Genomic DNA, 25,302 nt, shown 5'->3' with positions numbered 1-25,302 from the left:
AATCCACGTCTACGAGCATAGCATAGCAATATAATAGCAACGTAGAAGTAACTCCCAAGGGTTTGATAATAAAACAGGTAATAGGTACTACCTCAACTACTTCCCAATACCCACAGTTTAATTAGATCCTAACCATGCAATGTTTGAGGATTGATCTAATGCAATAAAAACTGGGTATGGAAAAATATGATCAAAGTGTTACTTGCCTTGCTGATGATCCGCGAAACCTAAAGATTCGAAGTAACAAGCGGCGCACTCCGGGTACTCTATCGCAAAGCAAACAATAAGTACTCATCTAATGCACAAGTAAAACTCAAATAAAAGATCCAACCAGAAAGTTCAACTTAAGAACTCCGGTTTGCAAAAAGAATCAAATCGAACGAAGCAACGAAAGTCAAACGGCGAAAAAAACAAGCTTCGTTTACTAATCTGGATCTAGGTCAAGTTTTACAGTAGCAAAAACTTGTTTGAGTAGGTTAAACGGAAAGAGAATTTCGAGACGAAACTCTAGGCGCTTGAATCGCCTGATTCCGATAAACGAGCGAAAAGTTAAACGAAAACGAAGATCTGATCAGAAATCGAGATATGGAAAAATCGCGGAAAATCGATGAAAAAGAAAACTGACGAACAGTTAAACGAACGGACGTTCGTTAACAGCGAAAATCCGACGAACACGTTCGTTAAAACGAACGGGTCGGTGAACGTTCACTAAATAATAAAACCGAAAAAAATAAACCGATCTGAAAAAAAACGAAAACTAGGGTTTAGAAAAAAAACGAACGGTTTTTTTTAGAAAACCGGCAAGACGGCGGCGGCTCGGCTACCTCGTCGGGACGGGCTCCGGCGGCGTCGGGCGGGGCTCCGGCGGGGCTCGGCGAGGGCGGCGGGGCTCGGCTGCGCGGCGGCGGGCGGCGGCAGCGGGGCGGCGGGCGAGCGGCGGCGGCGCGGCGCTGCAGCGGGCGGCGGCGGGGTGAGAGGGAGGGGCGGCGGCGGGGGGTATATAAGAGGGGGGGCTGGCTTGGAGGAGGGGCAAGGCGGCGGCGCGGGGCGTGTCCGAGCCGGACTTCGGCGGCGGCGGCGTCGTGCGCGCGAGGGAGACGACGGGGTGGGCCGGCTGGCTCGGCTGGGCCTCGGCCCGGTCGGGCGCGGTGTTTTTTTTTTAATAAATATTTCGTCGAATCTAAAAAAATCGCAGAAAAAGAAATAAAAATCCAAAAATGATAAAACAAATTGTCCCCGTCTAATTAAAATAATTAGAACAAGGTGAACATTTTTTGACACAAAAATGCATTTTTGAAAACGTGCAATTTTTTTAATGCAAGTAAAATTGCAAATAAAATCCGAATAAAATCCAATATATGATTTTAATATTTTTCCTCCAATATTTCAATTGTTTTGGAGAAGTCATATTTTCTCCTCTCATTTATTTTAATATGAAATATTTTTCGGAGAGAAAATATTTAAAACCAAAAATCCTCGTTTATTATTTGATAAAAATCAAATATGAAAAATCGGGAAAATCCCCAACTCTCTCCGAGGGTCCTTGAGTTGCTTAGGATTTATCGAGGATTTGCCAAAATGCAATAAAATATGCTATGCAATGATGACCTAATGTATAACATTCCAAATTGAAAATTTGGGATGTTACAATCTCGTAGTGGTGCTCCGGCGTCAGCATGGCGTAGTAGGTGATCTTGCTCCGGACCATGGCGAAGTGCCGAAAAGCATGGGCGGAGCGTCGGACCGTGGGCAGAGCGCCGGAGCGGGAGAGGGAGGAGGTGGATGGGCTCGGACTAGCGGCGCAGAGAGGGGGAAGGTGGATGGGTTAGGGTTGCGGGACGCCAACCGGCTTAAATAGCCGAATTTGGCCTTGGGCGGTGAGCCGGAGCGGCGCCACGCCGCGTTCACATTGCGGCAATGGACGCAGCGTCCGTCGGACGCCGGGTTTCCGGGCGTTTTCGCGTGGGACCCCGCCGTCAGACGGACGTGGCGGGCGTGCTCCCATATCTGCCCCCATATTTGGGCTGGATATGAGGGGTGCCGATCAGCCCGGGTGTTTGAGGGGCCTGTCTGAGTCAAAAAATTATGACCATTCAGCGACCGGGCGGGCCGCCCACGTTTGAGGCCGGTTTGGGGCGCCCGACTGTAGATGCTCTAACTCATTTGTACTACAAAATCAATAAATATCCAATGCCCAAAAGAATAAATGAAGTCAATACTATCCAAATCTATTTCAAGATTTTAAAAGCACATTGCTTTTAAACCAATCGGTCAAATCAAAATCCATTTTGAGGGTCTGTGTAGGGCATATTAGATGTGACATAATTAAGTCAAGTTATGGATGATGTCATTTGTTTTTTTGGTCCTTTTTTGTTGTGGGTTGTTTGTTGCTGGTTGTAGGTTGTTCTAATTTTTGTGGACGGACGTTGTTTTCTTTTTTTAGCTGTATGTTGTTCTTTTTTTAGCACAAACTCTCTGCCTAGACTCTTAGAGGGGCTAGCTACAACATCACCTATACCTTGCGCGGACAAAAGCATGAACGATGAAACACTAACTAAACCATTCAGATAGTGCTCTAGACCTCACTAAGAACAACAACTGCATATCCACATACCGACCATATTAGTGTCGCTGATCAAAGATGTTGCAAAATACATCACGGTTGTCTTGTGGGTGCCCTATTTTACATCATCTGTTGGAGCACTTGATGATATAAAAATAGTACTTGGTGATGCAAATTTTGCTCCAGTCACGTAGCCCCCATGTGGTCTATTGGTGATGTAAAATTTGCTTGAGAGCCTCAAGTAATGCAAATTTGCATCACTTGGTGGCTTATTTTACATCATGACCTATCCCCCGACTAAAAATATTTGCATCTACATCATTTATTGGAGCAATGTTTTTTGAACTCTCGTGATGTAAAAGATAGTCTTGTCCTATTTTACATCATCTATTGAAGATGCTCTAAACCCCGAGCGCATGAGCGCACGCATGCCACGATACCCTGAATCGCGCGTCCACATTTAGAGCAAAGCTATCACGTTGTTATCCCAATTGCGCTTGCCTTGAATAATGTAGTTGAAGTCGGTGGAGACACTTGCAATCGCGTGCCCAGTGGCGTACATGCAACAGCCTCCCTCTCCCCCGACAATGCCACTTCGGCAACCTCCACTTCCCTGAGTTGCAATTGCATTCAGGTGAGACACTTGTGGTTGTGTGTCTAATGGCGGGCATGCAAATGACCTCCCCTTACAAACTTCGCTTCCGCAATTTTCACCCAGTTGTAGTCACGTTGAAGACATGCAGTTACAGTCTGTGAACACTTGTAGTTGCGTGTCTAGTGGTTGACATGCAACTTGGTTGGGGGTAGGCAAGTTGCGTGCCGAGGGTGAACATGCAACTGGGTCGGGCGAGTAGGTCAGGGTTAGTAAATTGTGTATCAAGGGTGGACGTGCAATTTGGCCAGGTGAATTGTATGTCATGGGTGGATATGCGAGTAGGCCAGGTATGACCAAAAGTTGTGTGTCGAGGGTGGACATGCAACTAGATAAGGGTTGGGGCAACTTGTGTGCCGAGGGTGGGAAAACAACTGAGTTGGGTTAGTAGCATATGGAGGATGGACATGCAATTGGGTTGGGGTCAGACATGTTGCATGTTGAGGATGGACATGCAACTAGGTCGGGTGAATTGCATGTCGAGGGTGGACATGCAATTGGGTGGGGCGAGTGGGTTGAGGTCGGGCAAGTTGTGTGTCAAGAGTAGACATGCAACCAAAAGATGGACATGCAACTAGGTAGATGTCGGGGTTAGGTTGCGCGTCGAGGGTAGACAATAAGCTTAGTCGGCTGAGTTGCATGCCGAGGGTGGACATGTGGTCGGGTTGAGGTCAGGCAAGTTGCATGTCTAGGACGGACATGCAATTTGGACCAGGTCAGCAAGTTGGGTGTCGTGGGTGTACATGCAACTCTAGACCTAGCAATCCCACTTGGAGTGGTGTTGATGCACATGTAATTTTAGTTGGGGTCGACACTTGCAGTTACGTCTCTAGTGGCGGGCGGACATGCAATTGTCCACTATCGGCGTCCTGGGAACGGGGGTGCCCAGACTTGCCTGCCTGCGGCCCACGGCGTGGCTCAGTCAGCAGGCCCGGTACGACCCAACTTCTGCAACAACAACTCAAGACCCTCGCGAGGCGGGCGACACCAAGACCTCCCCGGGGGCGGCCTCACTAGGCTGGCTCCCGAGGAGCGGAGATGTCAATGCAGGGTGCACCTCACGAGGATGAACTGTTTGTGATTAGGAAACACAAAAGAAACGGTCAACCAGATCAAGGTGTGTGCGATATACGCATGCGGTTCGCTCGGCCCTTGTCGTCAGTGTGTGACCTCTGTGGCAACTGTTCGCTCCCCAGATGCCTCTTCGTGTACCGTGGCAAGCGTCCAACGCCTCTTCGCCTTTCCCTCTTGATTTGGAACTGTTGTCGCACGCTCTTCCTCCCTCCTCCATTCGCCTTCACCCTTCCTTCTGCCATTGTTCGATCATCTTCTCCATGGAGGGAACAGGTTGGACACGACCCCGTTATTCTTGCCCCGATCTGAATGATGACGCGGTGGAGGAACTCATTGATCAGTGCGACGTCATCACCTCGGCTAGCATGGCAGGTTCGTTCAAGACCATTCTCGACTCAACTAATAACATCATTACAAGGAACCCAAGGGTCCAGGAGCGGTTTGATCTCCCCTATCTTCTTCGCCGTGACCCTGCTGACTAGCGCGGGGACGAGGGAAGCCTCGCCTTGTGCAAGTTGATGCCGCTTGATAATGATACGTATGATGTTAAGATGCCATCGCTTGAGGGCAAGGCTTGGGCAGGCGCAAATGGAGATTGGGTTGTTTACATTGGGTACAACTGCGAGTGGGAACTGGTGAATGTGTACACTCGTCACCGGGTTCCACTTCCAAAAATCTTAGACGACTGCCCAGAGGTTGAGTACACCGGTATTCTACGCGAGTTCAAATACAATCATGGTGACTGTTGTCTACGGAAGATAGCAATTTGTCGAGTTCCCAGCCGCTCTTGGGATTACTCGAACTATGAAGTTATTGCTATCTTCGACAAGCTTGTTGCCTTCCTTACTTTCACGCCTCGATGGATATTGCTCAAAAATCAATTTTTGTACACGGATGAGTATTGTGATGCAATTCAATACGAGGGTCTTGTGTTTGCTGCCACCACTCGTGGCACTGTTTTTGCATGGAATCCTCATGCTTTCGGTATGTTTGTCTTCCACCGTAATTATAATTGTTTCATCCACATGCATGCGTGTTAGCTAGTTTCCCTTTACTAATTAATTAACCTTCTTGTGTTTCCAAGGTCCTGTGAACATTCCACCACCTATACTTTTAAATTTTTATAACCAAGTGGGAGATGAAGATGCTGATGATCACGAGCATGAGGACGAGCTGGACCCATATACTCAGTGGCGCCTGGCAACTTATTCCGATGGATCACCTCTTCTTCTTGTCTGTATACAGGGCACTGCTGATGTTACTAAGGAAGCAGGTGTTGTCTCGCATGGTCGCACTCTCCGGACCTATTCCCACATCTATTGCAGGGTATTCAAGATGGATACTAGTGTACTAGCGCCAACACCTTCTCCCTGGTTCAGTATTGAAAGTCTTGGAGGAAACTCGCTCTTTCTTGGACAAAACTATCCAATGATGGTGGAAGGCAATCCAGCTGCTGTTGACACAACGTTACTACCATTTATGAGAAGTAACTGTATCTATACCTCGGACATTGCTATGCTTCCCTACCGTCCCAATATGGCTCATGACATAGGCCGCTTCAGCCTGGATGATCAGTCCTACGTTGGTCTCGAGATTGACAGTAGCTGGCCCTTCCCAGAGAATCACTTCTGGTTCAAAGCAAGCGCTTCCAACGCCAACGAGTGGTTGAGCTGAAGTTCATTTCATCGCTTTGTTATTTGTTGTGTGAGAAAAACTTTACTAGAATGTTTTGTTGGAAATGATCTATAATCCAACGTGTATCCTCGTTGTCGTTGTGGGCTGATGACTTGTTGTATGTAATCAATGGTACATTTGCATATGCGTCCATCAACTCACGCCTGCTAGTGGTGTCCATATGAACAGTGCTAGTGATTTTAGTTGCAAAAATTAGATAGTGCTAGTGATTTTTAGCTGCATATTTTGACAAATCATAGTGTTACAAGGTTGACAAATGGCAATGCTACTAGATAAACAAATGTCAATCTTTCCAGTTTGACAAATGGCAACATACCCAAAATGACAGATATGCAAATCTTACCCAATTGTTTGTACGTGGTTGCACACGGGTCATGCCGAACAACCGTTTGCATTGAAGGGATAAAGAAATCCTGCTCGGCACAATTTCCCTTGGCTTCCTGGGGAAGCTGTCGGTTTGCATCCGGGTGTTCTAACTAAAACGTTTGCGATGAGTGTTTTATATTTAAAAACCATTGATGTTTTTTTTCAAAAGAAAATCGTTTGATAAGTCTGTACATTAAGAGAGAAAAATGCAAGTTTGTTCAAACTATCTTTCATTCAGTCACACTGTGAATTTATATCCATATGATCGAGAATTCGAGATACAATATTAAACCCCAAAAAAACTATTTCCGGCGGCGGCGGAGGCGGCGTGCCGCACCGTCGTTGTCGTCCTCCGGGACGCCGTTGTTGAAGTCTTCAAGGCAGCACAGAATGTTCTTCACTTGTAAATCAAACATCATGTCATCGCGCGATCAACGGGCGGGGCGCGGGAGGACGGCAACTGGCGCCGCTGAGAGGTAGCGGTCGACGGCAGTGTCCCATGCTGCTGAGGGGGGCGCGCGCACGGGCACGGGCACGGGCACGGGCACGGCGGGTGCAGCCAAACGCATGGGGGCCGGCGTGACGATGGGTGGAGGGGAGCGCACGGGCACGGGCGCTGGCATGTACACGAGCTCACCCGGGTCCACGGAGACCTCGCTGACGCCCGGGGCTTCCAGCTCTACGATAGTGCTCGGCGACCAGCCCGTCAATGCTACGGGGATGGTCGCTGGCGCGGGCGCTGGGATGGGAGCGGGGATAGGAGCTGGGGCAGCAACCGCCGTGGCCAACTCGTTCTGGGCCATGTCCATGAGGCACCATTCCTCCTTATTTTCTATCTCCTCTGGCTCAGAGTCGACTTCACCAAACTTGAAGACTAGTGGCAGATGATCGTTCTGCGGCATGGCGTTGGTGGAGGTCTGCAGCTGCGGGAGGGAGGGGAATGGGAGGCGAACAGTAAGGCCACCCATATTAAACAGCGTCTCGGGCGCCATTAATGGAGAGGAAGGCGGGCGGCCATGCAAGTCAAAGGGCTCGTTTCCCAGTGAGCCTGCGCAGCGTACAACTCGCACGCTTCCCGGTGAGCCTGCGCGTTGGAGGACAGCTTGCACGCCTCTCGGTCAGCCTGCGCACTGGACTGCGCTCGCACGCCTCCCGTTCAGTCAAGGTCAAGCAGCTGTCCGCACGACACCTCCTACAGCCATTAAAACCAAGACACGTGGTGTCACGTGAATGGTTAAAAGAACGCACACGATTTGAATTCTACAAATGTTTGAGATATTAAAGTGGCAGCTATTTTTTTTAAATGCCTTTGTTGGCTGTCATTATTCGAGTGCGCCTTCTCTCAAAATGGACACGAAAAATGCCACAACATGTCGGTGCCATTCCATGATAGCATGCCAAGTTTCATGAATTTCAGACAAGTTTCGGATTTACTAGAATTGAAAAACTAGGCATCTCAATGTTTTGCCGGCAATCAACGGTGCCGTGGTGTTTGAAATTCATTCCCATTTCTTGCATGGGACCTAAGCATGCACCCAAGGACACAGATTTGATTTTTCAACCAATTTATATGCACTGGAGCATGTGCATGTAGTTCAAATTTCAATTATGCACATAAATGCATTGAAAACTCAGTTAATGCATAAAATTTCCAAACGAACCCCGAAAAATCCCAAAAATTGACACAACACTCCTGTTGTTCTATGTTGACATGAGAAAAAAAATTGAAAGCAATAAGAGGCAATGGATATCATTTCATCCCCAAAGGTGGGACAGTCCATACCGAAAACCATTATGCTTGTTATGAGAAGCTCCGGTTTGTGAGAAGCATATACCCAAACCTGCCCCAAATGAGACAAAATTTGTACCACGGCATGTTGATGCTGCTCCATGATAGCATGCCAAGTTTCATGAATTTTAGACGAGTTTTGGATTTACTAGAATTTAAAAACCAGGCATCTCAATGTTTTGCCGGCAATCAACAGTGCCCTGGTGTTTGAATTTCATTCCCATTTCTTGCATGGGACCTAAGCATGCAGCCAAGGACACCGATTTGATTTTTCGACCAATTTATATGCACTGGAGCATGTGCATGTAGTTCAAAATTGAATTATGCACATAAATGAATTGAAAACTCAGTTAATGCATAAAAATGTCCAAACAAACCCTGAAAAATCACAAAATTCACACGACACTCCTGTTGTTCTATGTTGACACGAGAAAAAAATTGAAAGCAATAAGAGGCAATGGATATCGTTTCGTCCCCAAAGGTGGGACGTTCCCTACCGAAAACCATCATGCTTGTTGTGAGAAGCTCCGGTTTGTGAGAAGCATATACCCAAACCTGCCCCAAATGGGACAACATTTGTACCCCGGCATGTTGATGCCGCTCCATGATAGCTTGCCAAGTTTCATGAATTTCAGACAAGTTATGGATTTACTAGAATTTAAAAACCAGGCATCTCAATGTTTTGCCGGCAATAAACAGTGCCCTGGTGTTTGAATTTCATTCCAATCTCTTGCATGGGACCTAGAAATTCACCCTAGGACACACATGTGATTCTTCAACCAACTTTGGTGCATTGGAGCATGTGCTTGTTGTTCAAATTTGAAATATGCACATAAAATGCCTACAAAACCCAGTCAATGTATAAAAAAGGCCAAACGAACCCCGAAAAATGCCAAGATTAAACACAACACTCCTGTTGTTCTATGTTGACACTAGAATTTTTTTGAAAGCAATAAGAGGCAACGGATATCGTCCAGTCCCCAAAGGTGGTACGTTCCCTATCGAAACCATCATGCTTGTTGTGAGAATCTCTGGTTTGTGAGAAGCTTATACCCAAACCTGTCCCAAATGGGACAAAAATTTCACCATGGTATGTTGATGCCGCACCATGATAGCATGCCAGGTTTCATGAATTTCAGACGAGTTTTGGATTTACCAGAATTTAAAAACCAGGTATCTCAACGTTTTGCCGGCAATCAACAGTGCCCTGGTGTTTGAAATTCATTCCCATCTCTTGCATGGGACCTAAGCATGCACCCAAGTACACACATGTGATTTTTCAACCAATTTATATGCACTGGAGCATGTGCATGAAGTTCAATTTTGAATTATGCACATAAAATGCCTAGAAAACTCGGTTAATGCATAAAAATGTCCGAACGAACCCCGAAAAATCCCAAAAATTGACACAACACTCCTGTTGTTCTATGTTGACACGAGAATTTTTTTGAAAGCAATAAGATGCAATGGATATCGTTTCGTCCCCAAAGGTGGGACGTACGTTCCCTACCGAAACCATCAGGCTTGTTGTGAGAAGCTCTGGTTTGTGAGAAGCATATACCCAAACCTGCCCCAAATGGGATATTTTTTTACCACGACATGTTTATGCCGCTCCATGATAGCATGCCAAGTTTCATGAATTTCAGACGAGTTTTGGATTTACTAGAATTTAAAAACCAGGCATGTCAATGTTTTGCCGGCAATCAACGGTGCCCTGGTGTTTGAAATTCATTTCCATTTCTTGCATGGGACCTAAGCATGCACCCAAGGACACATATTTGATTTTTCAACCAATTTATATGCACTAGAGCATGTGCATGTAATTCAAATTTGAATTATGCACATAAATGCATTGAAAACTCAGTTAATGCATAAAAATATCCAAACGAACCCCGAAAAATCCCAAAAATTGAGACAACACTCCTGTTGTTCTATGTTGACACGAGAAAAAAATTTGAAAGCAATAAGAGGCAATGGATATCGTTTCATCCCCAAAGGTGGGACGTTCCCTATCGAAACCATCATGCTTGTTGTGAGAAGCATATACCCGAACCTGCCCCAAATGGGACAATTTTTTTACCACGACATGTTGATGCCGCTCCATGATAGCATGCCAAGTTTCATGAATTTTAGACGAGTTTTGGATTTACTAGAATTTAAAAACCAAGCATCTCAATGTTTTGCCGGCAATCAACAGTGCCCTGGTGTTTGAATTTCATTCCAATCTCTTGCATGGGACCTAGGAATTCACCCAAGGACACACATGTGATTTTTCAACCAACTTTAGTGCATTGGAGCATGTGCTTGTAGTTCAAATTTGAATTATGCACAAAAAATGCCTACAAAACCCAGTTAATGAATAAAAAAGGCCAACAGAACCCCGAAAAATTCCAAGATTAAACACAACACTCATGTTGTTCTATGTTGACACTAGAACTTTTTTGAAAGCAATAAGAGGCAACGGATATCGTCCCGTCCCCAAAGGTGGTACGTTCCCTATTGAAACCATCATGCTTGTTGTGAGAAGCTCTGGTTTGTGAGAAGCTTATACCCAAACCTGCCCCAAATGGGCCAAAATTTTCACCACGGCATGTTGATGCCGCTCCATCATAGCATGCCAAGTTTCATGAATTCCAGACGAGTTTTGGATTTACTAGAATTTAAAAACCAGGTATCTCAACGTTTTGCCGGCAATCAACAGTGCCCTGGTGTTTGAAATTCATTCCCATCTCTTGCATGGGACCTAGAAATTCACCCAAGGACACACATGTGATTTTTCAACCAACTTTGGTGCATTGGAGCATGTGCTTGTAGTTCAAATTTGAATTATGCACATAAAATGCCTATAAAACCCAGTTAATGTATAAAAAAGGCCAAATGAACCCCGAAAAATTCATTCCCATTTCTTCCATGGGACCTACACATGCACTGAAGGACACATATTTGATTTTTCAACCAATTTGTATGCACCGGAGCATTTGCATGTAGTTTAATTTTGAATTGTGCACGTGAAATGGCTAGAAAACCAGTTCATTGTATAAAATGTCGGAACAAACCCTGAATAATTCCAATTCTTTTACGACACACATATAGTTGCATGTTCACTGCGGATAAAAGGTCTAGCAATTCAAACAGCTGTTGGGGAACGTAGTAATTTCAAAAAAATTCCTACGAACACGCAAGATCATGGTGATGCATAGCAACGAGAGGGAGAGTGTTGTCCACGTACTCTCGTAGACCGAAAGCGGAAGCATTAACACAACGCGGTTGATGTAGTCATACGTCTTCACGATCCGACCGATCAAGTACCGAACGCACGACACCTCCGAGTTCAGCACACGTTCAGCTCGATGACGTCCCTCGAACTCCGATCCAGCCGAGTGTTGAGGGAGAGTTTCGTCAGCACGACGGCGTGGTGACGATGATGATGTTCTACCGACGCAGGGCTTCGCCTAAGCTCCGCTATGATATTATCGAGGTGTAATATGGTGGAGGGGGGCACCGCACACGGCTAAAAGATCGTTGATCAATTGTGTGTCGAGAGGTGCCCCCCTGCCCCCGTATATAAAGGAGCAAGGGGGAGGCCGCCGACCAAGGGAGGAGAGGCGCGCCAGGAGGAGTCCTACTCCTACCGGGAGTAGGACTCCCCCCTTGTCCATGTTGGACTAGGAGAGGAAGGGGGAAAAGGTGGAGGGGAGGAAGGAAGGGGGGCGCCGCCCCCCTCTCCTTGTCCTATTCGGACTGGGGGGGGGGAGGGGCGCGCGGCCCTGCCCTGGCCTCCTCTCCTCTCTTCCACCTAGGCCCAATAAGGCCCATTAAGTTACCGGGGGTTCCGGTAACCTCCCGGTACTCCGGAAAAATCCCGATTTCACCCGGAACACTTCCGATGTCCAAACATAGGCTTCCAATATATCAATCTTTATGTCTCGACCATTTCGAGACTCCTCGTCATGTCCGTGATCACATCCGGGACTCCGAACAACCTTCGGTACATCAAAACATATAAACTCATAATATAACTGTCATCGTAACGTTAAGCGTGCGGACCCTACGGGTTCGAGAACTATGTAGACATGACCGAGACACCTCTCCGGTCAATAACCAATAGCGGAACCTGGATGCTCATATTGGTTCCCACATATTCTACGAAGATCTTTATTGGTCAGACCGCATAACAACATACGTTGTTCCCTTTGTCATCGGTATGTTACTTGCCCGAGATTCGATCGTCGGTATCTCGATACCTAGTTCAATCTCGTTACCGGCAAGTCTCTTTACTCGTTCCGTAATACATCATCCCGCAACTAACTCATTAGTCACAATGCTTGCAAGGCTTATAGTGATGTGTATTACTGAGTGGGCCCGGAGATACCTCTCCGACAATCGGAGTGACAAATCCTAATCTCAAAATACGCCAACCCAACAAGTACCTTTGGAGACACCTGTAGAGCACCTTTATAATCACCCAGTTACGTTGTGACGTTTGGTAGCACACAAAGTGTTCCTCCGGTAAACGGGAGTTGCATAATCTCATAGTCATAGGAACATGTATAAGTCATGAAGAAAGCAATAGCAACATACTAAACGATCGAGTGCTAAGCTAACAGAATGGGTCAAGTCAATCACATCATTCTCCTAATGATGTGATCCCGTTAATCAAATAACAACTCATGTCTATGGCTTGGAAACATAACCATCTTTGATCAACGAGCTAGTCAAGTAGAGGCATACTAGTGACACTCTGTTTGTCTATGTATTCACACATGTATTATGTTTCCGGTTAATACAATTCTAGCATGAATAATAAACATTTATCATGATATAAGGAAATAAATAATAACTTTATTATTGCCTCTAGGGCATATTTCCTTCAACAGCGTCCATTGCCGCTGTGACCCCATTTTGTAATTCAAATCAAGTAGATCCCACATAGTTTATTATCACCAACCGTGTGAGATGTAGTACAAAATAGCTTGGAGCACCGTCGGTGTATAGTACGCCTATGGCTTACGCGAGAAGGTGTGTCGTCTACAGTCCACAGCCGGCGTGTCAAGCACACTAGCTCACTCCCGAAAAACTCCCGCCTCTGCATCCCTCGCAATCTCGGAAATATCTACCACCTGGAAGGTTTTAATGTTTGATAGCACACAATTAGTATGTGCGGACTGTGTGCGATGTCTGTTACTCCCGCTCTGCTTCAGTCCCTTGATTCAAATTTTCAGTAGCCCCGGCATTTTACTCCCGCCTCTGCATCCCTCGCAATCTCAAAAATATCTGCTCGCCCTTGATCCAAATTTTCAGTAGCCCCGCCTTGTTACTCCCGCCTAGTAAAATTTTCAGTTGCCGCAGTATTTCCTCAAACACAACCTTGCTCCCCCTCCACACACATACACCCCAAAACCTCCTCTCACACAGACACACACAACCCTCGAAACCATTGGTAGGTCACCGCCATCGTCGGCGCCTCCATCCTCAACCTCTGCCCGTGTGCCGGGGAGCTCGAGGAGCCAATGGCCAAAAAGAGGTTTATCGCAGCCTTTTCGCCCGACGCCGGTGAGGTGACCGCCGAGGTGTCCCCGTCGTCCTCCGCGGGCCCGATCCGCCCGCCGCCGCGCCCCTACGCCGGTTCGAGGACTTCCCCGTCCTCTGGCAGCCAACGAAGTCCTACCTCGGGGTCCGGCAGCGGCGGTGGGGGACGTGGGTCGCCGAGATTACAGATCGAGAGACCCACACCCGCCGGTGGCTTGGTAGCTTCCACACGGCCGACGAGGCCTACATGCAAGAGCTCCGCCGGCAGCACGCGGAGCTCGTGGAGGCGAAGTGGGCGATCTTTGCCGGCGCAGAGGGTGGCGAGGTTATCGCTCTCTCCTCCGATGACGAGGTCGAAGGCGGCGAGGGCGGCGGCGCCGAGGGCGGCGAGGTTATCGCGCTCTCCTCTGATGACGAGGTCAAAGGCGGCGGCGAAGGCGGCACGGAGGGCGTCGAGGTGGGCCCCGAGGACGAGGAGATCGACGTCTACGAGTGGAGGAGTGCCTTCCCCAATGACCCAGACGACGGTACTGGCCCGGACCTGGCTCGCTGCACACCGTACATGACGAGGAAGGATTGGCTCAACCTCTACTTCGACCGAAAGTAGTTTAGCTTAGTTTAAATTTATGTTTTATGTTCGGTTATGCAAAACTATCTATGTTTATGTTTGAATGCATGCTACTTTTGGTTGAACCTGCTTTGAACTTGATCAAATTGAAGTTTATAACCTTAAGTTTAGGGGATCGACTAGAAAAGGCCAAAAATTGCTGGAGTATATATATATCCACTAAGGGTTTTAGTACTTTAACTTTTTAAGGATCGCCTAGAGATGTCCTTATGACTTGTTTATTTCAGTTCTTCACAATGTGATGCTCTATATGTGCAACTATTTGTCGTGCAGTTCAATTTCATCAATAACAGTTTCAACAATACCACTATGAATCGCGATATTTGGTTGCTGTTAAGGATATTGCACTTAACATGCCTTTTCATTTTTCAATTGTTGTTTAGCAACTTGCATTGTACTGAATGACTAAATATGCAATCCCAGGCTACATAGCAACAAGGAAGAGTGTTACATTAATGTTCTGATGATGTCTAGATATACATGTAATAAAATCTTATATAACGGGATGGATGGAGTGTTGTACTACATCATTTTTCAATTGTTGTTTACCTTCTAATATTAACTTGGTGCTTTTAGGTACATATATCATTGCCAAAGATCCACACTTCGACCCTTTCTGCGTATGGGGCAATGAGATATTCATGAACCAACATCAAGTGAGGAAACTGATAAAGATTGTTATTAAAATGGGTCAAAAGATGTCAATCGAACTATTTGTTTACACTTTATGCAAGACAATAGTGAACTGCAGGATGGTAAGTAAGAACCCTGTAGCCTTCTTTTTACTGCCTGTAATGAGTTGTGTTAGATGACAATATCTGAATCTTTTTTCTTTTGCAGTGGATCCTGAAGCAGTTTACTCAAGATTACCTCTCAAACTACATGATTGGCGGCCGGCCATCACAAGGGGTTGGACTAGAGTCCTGCATGCCTTCTGCATCTAGGAGAGCACAATAGGGCCATTCCGCTTCACCTTGTTCAACAACTGGAATGTCTGTCGCCTCTTTCTTTACCATCTGTAATAGTACAAGTATAGAACCCTGGTACATCATTCTTTATTTGGTGCTTATGTAATTCTTAAACATATGTACCCATGAATCAAATAATGCATTTGTTGTTTGAACCTGATAGATATGAATAAAGCTATAGCCTACTTTCAAGTTTAAATTAGGTACAATTTTAAATAGCAACAATTAAATTAGGGCGAAATTACGTTGTGCAGGTCATTACGGCACACACGGTTGCTAAAACACAAACGTTTGCGATATACACCATAATCCGAGACGGTTCACAGAGAGGAAACGTGTGCAAGCATGCACACAGCTGCCGTTTGCAAAGCGTGTGTGATGTCAGACACTATCACATACGGTGCGGGAAAACTAAATGTGTGTGATTGTCTACCCATCGTACAAGGTTTATAATCATGAACTGTTTGTGATGTGCCAGGCATCGTAAAACTCCCGTGCCTAGAATCTTCCTGGAAAACTCCCTAGCCTGGAATCTGCCTGGTTTTAGGCAGAACCACAAAACTCCGATTGCGATGGCAATGCGAGCACAAACGAGTAGCAAGGATGAAGCGTTTGGGATATTCGAGATATCAGAAACGGTTATATAGGGACAACTGTATGCATCAAGGCTCCCTATCCCCGACGGTTTCTGGGTCATGTGGGAAGGACCCCCCTATCGCCCACACTCACTTGGCGACGGTTCCAAATGCCGTCGTAGAAAGGGGTAAAAAAACCGTTTGTTTAGGACCGACGCGCACCAGTGGTTCTTCGCACGCACCCCAGAGTTCGAACCTCTCAAGGGTCTGCGGAACCCTGAATCCGACATTTGGCGTGCCGGGTAGGGGTGCGTCGAAGCTTCGCCTCTCCGCCCGCTTCGCCTCGCCAACCTGCTCCCATGACGAGCACCGCTTCTCCGACCGGACCGGCAAGCATACACGGAGGCGCTGCGGGCCTCCGAGCTTTCACCCCCGCCTTGCGGCAGGTACAGTGGCCGTCCAAGTTCAGGCCAGAAATGCCGCCTCGCTATGACGGCGCGGTGGATCCGACAGGTTTCCTCCAGGCCTACGAGGAGGCCGTTTGGGTGGCCGACTGATACGTCTCCAATGTATCTATAATTTTTTATTGTTCCATGCTATATTATATCCTGTTTTGGACATTATTGGGCTTTATTATACACTTTTATATTATTTTTGGGACTAACCTATTAACCGGAGGCCCAACCCAGAATTGCTGTTTTTTGCCTATTTCAGAGTTTCGCAGAAAAAGAATATCAAACGGAGTCCAAACGGAATGAAACCTTCGGGAATGTGATTTTTGGAACGAACGTGATCCAGAGGACTTGGACCATACGTCAAGAAAGCTACCAGGAAGGCACGAGGTAGGGGGGCGCGCCTACCCCCCTTGGGCGCGCCCTCCACCCTTGTGGGTCCCATGTTGCTCCACCGATGTACTTCTTCCTCCTATATATACCTACGTACCCCCAAACTACCAGATACGGAGCCAAAAACCTAATTCCACCGCCGCAACCCTCTGTACCCGTGAGATCACATCTTGGGCCCTTTTCCGGAGCTCCGCCGGCGGGGGCATCGATCATGGAGGGCTTCTACATCAACACCATAGCCTCTCCGATGATGTGTGAGTAGTTTACCTCAGACCTTCGGGTCCATAGTTATTATCTAGATGGCTTCTTCTCTCTCTTTGGATCTCAATATAAAGTTCTCCATGATTCTCGTGGAGATCTATTCGATGTAATCTTCTTTTGCGGTGTGTTTGTTGAGACCGATGAATTGTGGGTTTATGATCAAGTTTATCTATGAACAATATTTGAATCTTCTTTGTATTCTTTTATGTATGATTGGTTATCTTTGCAAGTCTCTTCGAATTATTGGTTTGGTTTGGCCTACTAGATTGATCTTTCTTGCAATGGGAGAAGTGCTTAGCTTTGGGTTCAATCTTGCGGTGTCCTTTCCCAGTGACAGTAGGGGCAGCAAGGCACGTATTGTATTGTTGCCATCGAGGATAACAAGATGGGGTTTATATCATATTGCATGAGTTTATCCCTCTACATCATGTCATCTTACTTAAAGCGTTACTCTGTTCTTTTGAACTTAATACTCTAGATGCATGCTGGATAGCGGTCGATGTGTGGAGTAATAGTAGTAGATGCAGGCAGGAGTCGGTCTACTTGTCGCGGACGTGATGCCTATATACATGATCATACCTAGATATTCTCATAACTATGCTCAATTCTGTCAATTGCTCAACAGTAATTTGTTTACCCACCGTAATACTTATGCTCTCGAGAGAAGCCACTAGTGAAACCTATGGCCCCGGGTCTATTTTCCATCATATTAATCTCCCGTCAACAAGCTATTTCTGGCGCCGTTTTTATTTTGCTTTCTTTACTTTGCATCTTTATCATAAAAATACCAAAAATATTATCTTATCATATCTATCAGATCTCACTTTCGTAAGTGACCGTGAAGGGATTGACAACCCCTTTATTGCGTTGGTTGCGAGGATTTTATTTGTTTGTGTAGGTGCGAGGGACTCGTGCGTGGCCTCCTACTGGATTGATACCTTGGTTCTCAAAAACTGAGGGAAATACTTACGCTGCTTTACTGCATCACCCTTTCCTCTTTAAGGAAAAACCAACACAGTGCTCAAGAGGTAGCAAGAAGGATTTCTGGCGCCGTTGCCGGGGAGTCTATGCAAAAGTCAACATACCAAGTACCCATCACAAACCCTTATCTCCCGCATTACATTATTTGCCATTTGCCTCTCGTTTTCCTCTCCCCCACTTCACCCTTGCCGTTTTATTCGCCCTCTCTTTTCCGTTCGCCTCTTTTTCGCATGCTTCTTGTTTGCTCGTGTGTTGGATTGCTTGCTTGTCACGATGGCTCAAGGTAATACCAAATTGTGTGACTTTACTAATACCAACAACAATGGTTTCCTTAGCACACCGATTGCTCCTCTTACTGATACTGAATCTTGTGAAATTAATGCTACTTTGTTGAATCTTGTCATGAACGATCAATTCGCCGGCCTTCCTAGTGAAGATGTCGCTGCCCATCTAAATAGCTTCGTTGATTTGTGTGATATGCAAAAGAAGAAAGATGTGGACAATGATATTGTTAAATTGAAGCTATTTCCTTTTTCGCTTAGAGATCGTGCTAAAGCTTGGTTTTCGTCTTTTCCTAAAAATAGTATTGATTCTTGGAATAAGTGCAAAGATGCTTTTATCTCTAAGTATTTTCCTCCCGCTAAGATCATCTCTCTTAGAAACGATATCATGAATTTTAAGCAACTTGATCATGAACATGTTGCACAAGCTTGGGAGAGGATGAAATTAATGATACGTAATTGCCCTACACATGGTTTGAATTTGTGGATGATTATACAAATTTTTATGCCGGATTGAATTTTGCTTCTAGAAATCTTTTAGATTCGGCCGCAGGAGGCACTTTTATGGAAATCACTTTAGGAGAATCTACTAAACTCCTAGATAATATTATGGTTAATTATTCTCAATGGCACACGGAAAGATCTACTAATAAGAAAGTGCATGCGATAGAAGAAATTAATGTTTTGAGTGGAAAGATGGATGAACTTATGAAATTATCTGCTAATAAAAGTGTTTCTTCTGATCCTAATGATATGCCTTTGTCTACTTTGATTGAGAATAATAATGAATCTATGGATGTGAATTTTGTTGGTAGGAATAATTTTGGTAACAACGCGTATAGAGGAAACTTTAATCCTAGGCCGTATCCTAGTAATTCCTCTAATAATTATGGTAATTCCTACAACAATTCTTATGGAAATTTTAATAAGATGCCCTCTGAATTTGAGACTAGTGTTAAGGAGTTTATGAATTCGCAAAAGAATTTCAATGCTTTGCTTGAAGAAAAATTGCTTAAAGTTGATGAATTAGCTAGGAACGTTGATAGAATTTCTCTTGATGTTGATTCTTTGAAACTTAGATCTATTCCACCTAAGCATGATATCAATGAGTCTCTCAAGGCCATGAGAATTTCCATTGATGAGTGCAAAGAAAGAACCGCTAGGATGCGTGCTAAGAAAGATTGTTTTGTGAAAGCGTGTTCTTCTAGTTTCTATGAAAATAAAGATGAAGATCTAAAAGTTATTGATGTGTCCCCTATTAAATCTTTGTTTTGCAATATGAATCTTGATAATGATGGGACTGAATATGATCCACCTTTACCTAGAAGGCGTTCCAAAAATTCGGAGTTTTTAGATCTTGATGCAAAAATTGGTAAAAGTGGGATTGAAGAGATCAAAACTCTAGATATTAATGAACCCACTATTTTGGATTTCAAGGAATTTAATTATGATAATTGCTCTTTGATAGATTGTATTTCCTTGTTGCAATCCGTGCTAAATTCTCCACATGCTTATAGTCAAAATAAAGCCTTTACCAAACATATCGTTGATGCTTTGATGCAATCTTATGAAGAAAAACTTGAGTTGGAAGTTTCTATCCCTAGAAAACTTTATGATGAGTGGGAACCTACTATTAAAATTAAAATTAAAGATCATGAATGCTATGCTTTGTGTGATTTGGGTGCTAGTGTTTCCACGATTCCAAAGACTTTGTGTGATTTGCTAGGTTTCCGTGATTTTGATGATTGCTCTTTAAACTTGCACCTTGCGGATTCCACCATTAAGAAACCTATGGGAAGAATTAATGATGTTCTTATTGTTGCAAATAGGAATTATGTGCCCGTAGATTTTATTGTTCTTGATATAGATTGCAATCCTTCATGTCCTATTATTCTTGGTAGACCTTTCCTTAGAACGATTGGTGCAATTATTGATATGAAGGAAGGGAATATTAGATTCCAATTTCCGTTAAGGAAAGGCATGGAACACTTCCCTAGAAAGAAAATAAAATTACCTTATGAATCTATTATGAGAGCCACTTATGGATTGCCTACCAAAGATGGCAATACCTAGATCTATCCTTGCTATTATGCCTAGCTAGGGGCGTTAAACGATAGCGCTTGTTGGGAGGCAACCCAATTTTATTTTTAGTTTTTTTGCTTTTTGCTTCTGTTTAGGAATAAATATTTGATCTAGCCTCTGGTTAGATGTGTTTTTATGTTTTAATTAGTGTTTGTGCCAAGTTTAACCTATAGGATCTTCTTGGATGATAGTTATTTGATCTTGCTGAAAATTCCAGAAACTTTCTGTTCACGAAAATAATTGTTAAAAATCACCAGAAAGTGATAAAATATTGATTCCAATTGCTGCTGATCAATAAAAAAAATTGTCTAGGTCTTCTATTTTTTCTGAATTTTTGGAGTTCCAGAAGTTTGCGTTAGTTACAGATTACTACAGACTGTTCTGTTTTTGACAGATTCTGTTTTTCGTGTGTTGTTTGCTTATTTTGATGAATCTATGGCTAGTAAAATAGTTTATAAACCATAGAGAAGTTGGAATACAGTAGGTTTAACACCAATATAAATAAATAATGAGTTCATTACAGTACCTTGAAGTGGTGTTTTGTTTTCTTTCGCTAACGGAGCTCACGAGATTTTCTGTTAAGTTTTGTGTTGTGAAGTTTTCAAGTTTTGGGTAAAAGATTTGATGGATTATGGAACAAGGAGTGGCAAGAGCCTAAGCTTGGGGATGCCCATGGCACCCCAAGATAATCTAAGGACACCTAAAAGCCAAAGCTTGGGGATGCCCCGGAAGGCATCCCCTCTTTCGTCTACTTCCATCGGTAACTTTACTTGGAGCTATATTTTTATTCACCACATGATATGTGTTTTGCTTGGAGCGTCTTGTATTATTTGAGTCTTTATTTGTTAGTTTGCCACAATCATCCTTGCTGTACACACCTTTTGAGAGAGACACACATGATTCGGAAATTGTTAGAATACTCTATGTGCTTCACTTATATCTTTTGAGTTATATAGTTTTTGCTCTAGTGCTTCACTTATATCTTTTAGAGCACGGTGGTGGATTTGTTTTATAGAAACTATTGTTCTCTCATGCTTCACTTAGATTATTTTGAGAGTCCTACAAAACAGCGTGGTAATTTGCTTTAATTATGTTAGGCATTCAAGATTAGTAAAAAAATTCTTATGAGTGTGTTGAATACTATGAGAAGTTTGATACTAGATAATTGTTTTGAGATATGAAGATGGTGATATTAGAGTCATGCTAGTTGAGTAGTTTTGAATTTGAGAAATACTTGTGTTAAAGTTTGTGATTCCCGTAGCATGCACGTATGGTGAACCGTTATGTGATGAAGTCGGAGCATGATTTATTTATTGATTGTCTTCCTTATGAGTGGCGGTCGGGGACGAGCAATGGTCTTTTCCTACCAATCTATCCCCCTAGGAGCATGCGCGTAATACTTTGCTTTGATAACTTGTAGATTTTTGCAATAAGTATATGAGTTCTTTATGACTAATGTTGAGTCCATGGATTATACGCACTTTCTTCCTTCCACCATTGCTAGCCTCTCTAATACCGCGCACTTTTCGCCGGTATCATACACCCACCATATACCTTCCTCAAAACAGCCACCATACCTACCTATCATGGCATTTCCATAGCCATTCCGAGATATATTGCCATGCAACTTACCACCGTTCCGTTTATTATGACACGCTCCATCATTGTCATATTGCTTTGCATGATCATGTAGTTGACATTGTATTTGTGGCAAAGCCACCGTTCATAATTCTTTCATACATGTCACTCTTGATTCATTGCATATCCCGGTACACCGCCGGAGGCATTCACATAGAGTCATATTTTGTTCTAAGTATTGAGTTGTAATTGTTGAGTTGTAAGTAAATAAAAGTGTGATGATCATCATTTTTAGAGCATTGTCCCAAGTGAGGAAAGGATGATGGAGACTATGATTCCCCCACAAGTCGGGATGAGACTCCGGACTAAATAAAAAAAGAGGCCATAAAAAAAAGAGAAAAGGCCCAAATAAAAATAAAAAATGAGAGAAAAAGAGAGAAGGGACAATGCTACTATCCTTTTACCACACTTGTGCTTCAAAGTAGCACCATGATCTTCATGATAGAGAGTCTCCTATGATATCACTTTCATATACTAGTGGGAATTTTTCATTATAGAACTTGGCTTGTATATTCCAATGATGGGCTTCCTCAAAATGCCCTAGGTCTTCGTGAGCAAGCGAGTTGGATGCACACCCACTTAGTTCCTTTTGTTGAGCTTTCATATACTTATAGCTCTAGTGCATCCGTTGCATGGCAATCCCTACTCACTCACATTGATATCTATTAATGGGCATCTCCATAGCCCGTTGATACGCCTAGTTGATGTGAGACTATCTTCTCCTTTTTTGTCTTCTCCACAACCACCATTCTATTCCACATATAGTGCTATATCCATGGCTCACGCTCATGTATTGCGTGATGATTGAAAAAGTTTGAGAACACCAAAAGTATGAAACAATTGCTTGGCTTGTCATCGGGGTTGTGCAGGATTTAAATACTTTGTGTGGTGAAGATAGAGCATAGCCAGACTATATGATTTTGTAGGGATAACTTTCTTTGGCCATGTTATTTTGAGAAGACATAATTGCTTAGTTAGTATGCTTGAAGTATTATTATTTTTATGTCAATATTAAACTTTTGTCTTGAATCTTTCGGATCTGAATATTCATACCACAATTAAGAGAATTACATTGAAATTATGCCAAGTAGCATTCCACGTCAAAAATTCCGTTTTTATCATTTACCTACTCGAGGACGAGCAGGAATTAAGCTTGGGGATGCTTGATACGTCTCCAACGTATCTATAATTTTTTATTGTTCCATGCAATATTATATCCTGTTTTGGACATTATTGGGCTTTATTATACACTTTTATATTATTTTTGGGACTAACCTATTAACCGAAGGCCCAACCCAGAATTGCTGTTTTTTTGCCTATTTCAGAGTTTCGTAGAAAAAGAATATCAAACGGAGTCCAAACGGAATGAAACCTTCGGGAACGTGATTTTTGGAACGAACGTGATCCAGAGGACTTGGACCCTACGTCAAGAAAGCTACCAGGAAGGCACGAGGTAGGGGGGGGGCGCCCTCCACCCTCGTGGGGCCCATGTTGCTCCACCGACGTACTTCTTCCTCCTATATATACCTATGTACCCCCAAACTACCAGATACGGAGCCAAAAACCTAATTCCACCGCCGCAACCTTCTGTACCCGTGAGATCCCATCTTGGGGCCTTTTCCGGAGCTCCGCCGGAGGGGGCATCGATCACGGAGGGCTTCTACATCAACACCATAGCCTCTCCGATGATGTGCGAGTAGTTTACCTCAGACTTTCGGGTCCATAGTTATTAGCTAGATGGCTTCTTCTCTCTCTTTGGATCTCAATACAAAGTTCTCCACGATTCTCGTGGAGATCTATTCGATGTAATCTTCTTTTGCGGTGTGTTTGTTGAGACCGATGAATTGTGGGTTTATGATCAAGTTTATCTATGAACAATATTTGAATCTTCTCTGAATTCTTTTATGTATGATTGGTTATCTTTGCAAGTCTCTTCGAATTATCAGTTTGGTTTGGCCTACTAGATTGATCTTTCTTGCAATGGGAGAAGTGCTTAGCTTTGGGTTCAATCTTGCGGTGTCCTTTCCCAGTGACAGTAGGGGCAGCAAGGCACGTATTGTATTGTTGCCATCGAGGATAACAAGATGGGGTTTATATCATATTGCATGAGTTTATCCCTCTACATCATGTCATCTTACTTAAAGCGTTACTCTGTTCTTTTGAACTTAATACTCTAGATGCATGCTGGATAGCGGTCGATGTGTGGAGTAATAGTAGTAGATGCAGGCAGGAGTCGGTCTACTTGTCGCGGACGTGATGCCTATATACATGATCATACCTAGATATTCTCATAACTATGCTCAATTCTGTCAATTGCTCAACAGTAATTTGTTTACCCACCGTAATACTTATGCTCTCGAGAGAAGCCACTAGTGAAACCTATGGCCCCCGGGTCTATTTTCCATCATATTAATCTCCCGTCAACAAGCTATTTCTGGCGCCGTTTTATTTTGCTTTCTTTACTTTGCATCTTTATCATAAAAATACCAAAAATATTATCTTATCATATCTATCAGATCTCACTTTCGTAAGTGATCGTGAAGGGATTGACAACCCCTTTATTGCGTTGGTTGCGAGGATTTTATTTGTTTGTGTAGGTGCGAGGGACTCGTGCGTGGCCTCCTACTGGATTGATACCTTGGTTCTCAAAAACTGAGGGAAATACTTACGCTGCTTTACTGCATCACCCTTTCCTCTTCAAGGGAAAACCAACGCAGTGCTCAAGGGGTAGCACCGGCGGTGACAACAAGGTCATGGCCAACTGGTTCCCCATGGCCCTCACTAGCGTACCGCGCGCCTGGCTTCTCAGCCTGCCAAGGTCTTTTGTGGCCACCTGGGAGGAGCTGCGTGGCCTCTTCGTCGCGCGCTTCGCGGCACCGGCGGCCCATGCCATCGCAGCCCTCCTCGTCGGATCTCAAGCGCCGCCCTTAGACCACCGCGTCAAGCAGTTCTTTCGCCAAGTGGGTGCTGCCCGCGTATAGCAGGGAGCTGGCCTCAACGTTCTCTCCATGGAAGCTTTCGGCTTGCTTCACGTGCCGTTTGGCCGGCTGCGCACCACCAGGCCATTCTCTGGAGTCGTCGACGGCTCCACCTGCCCCCTGGGGCAGATCCGCCTGCCTGTCACCTTCGGCACCCGCGACAACTACCGCACTGAGCTCATCGACTTCGACATCGCCTGCATCGGTCTTCCGTACAACGCCATCCTTGGGTACCCAGCCCCGGCCAAGTTCATGGCGGCGACTCACCCTGCTTACAACCTCATGAAGATGCCGGGAAGCAGCGGCGTCCTCACCGTGGCTGTGGACACCAAGGAGGTGCTAGTGGCTCAAGCTTGTCTTCAGGGCTGCGGTCGCCGCGCGGCCGAAAGCGGGGAGG

The sequence above is a fragment of the Triticum aestivum genome, chromosome 3D (genome assembly GCF_018294505.1).
Source record: "Triticum aestivum cultivar Chinese Spring chromosome 3D, IWGSC CS RefSeq v2.1, whole genome shotgun sequence".
Lineage (NCBI taxonomy): Eukaryota > Viridiplantae > Streptophyta > Magnoliopsida > Poales > Poaceae > Triticum > Triticum aestivum.
Note: the sequence above shows the minus strand (reverse complement) of the source record.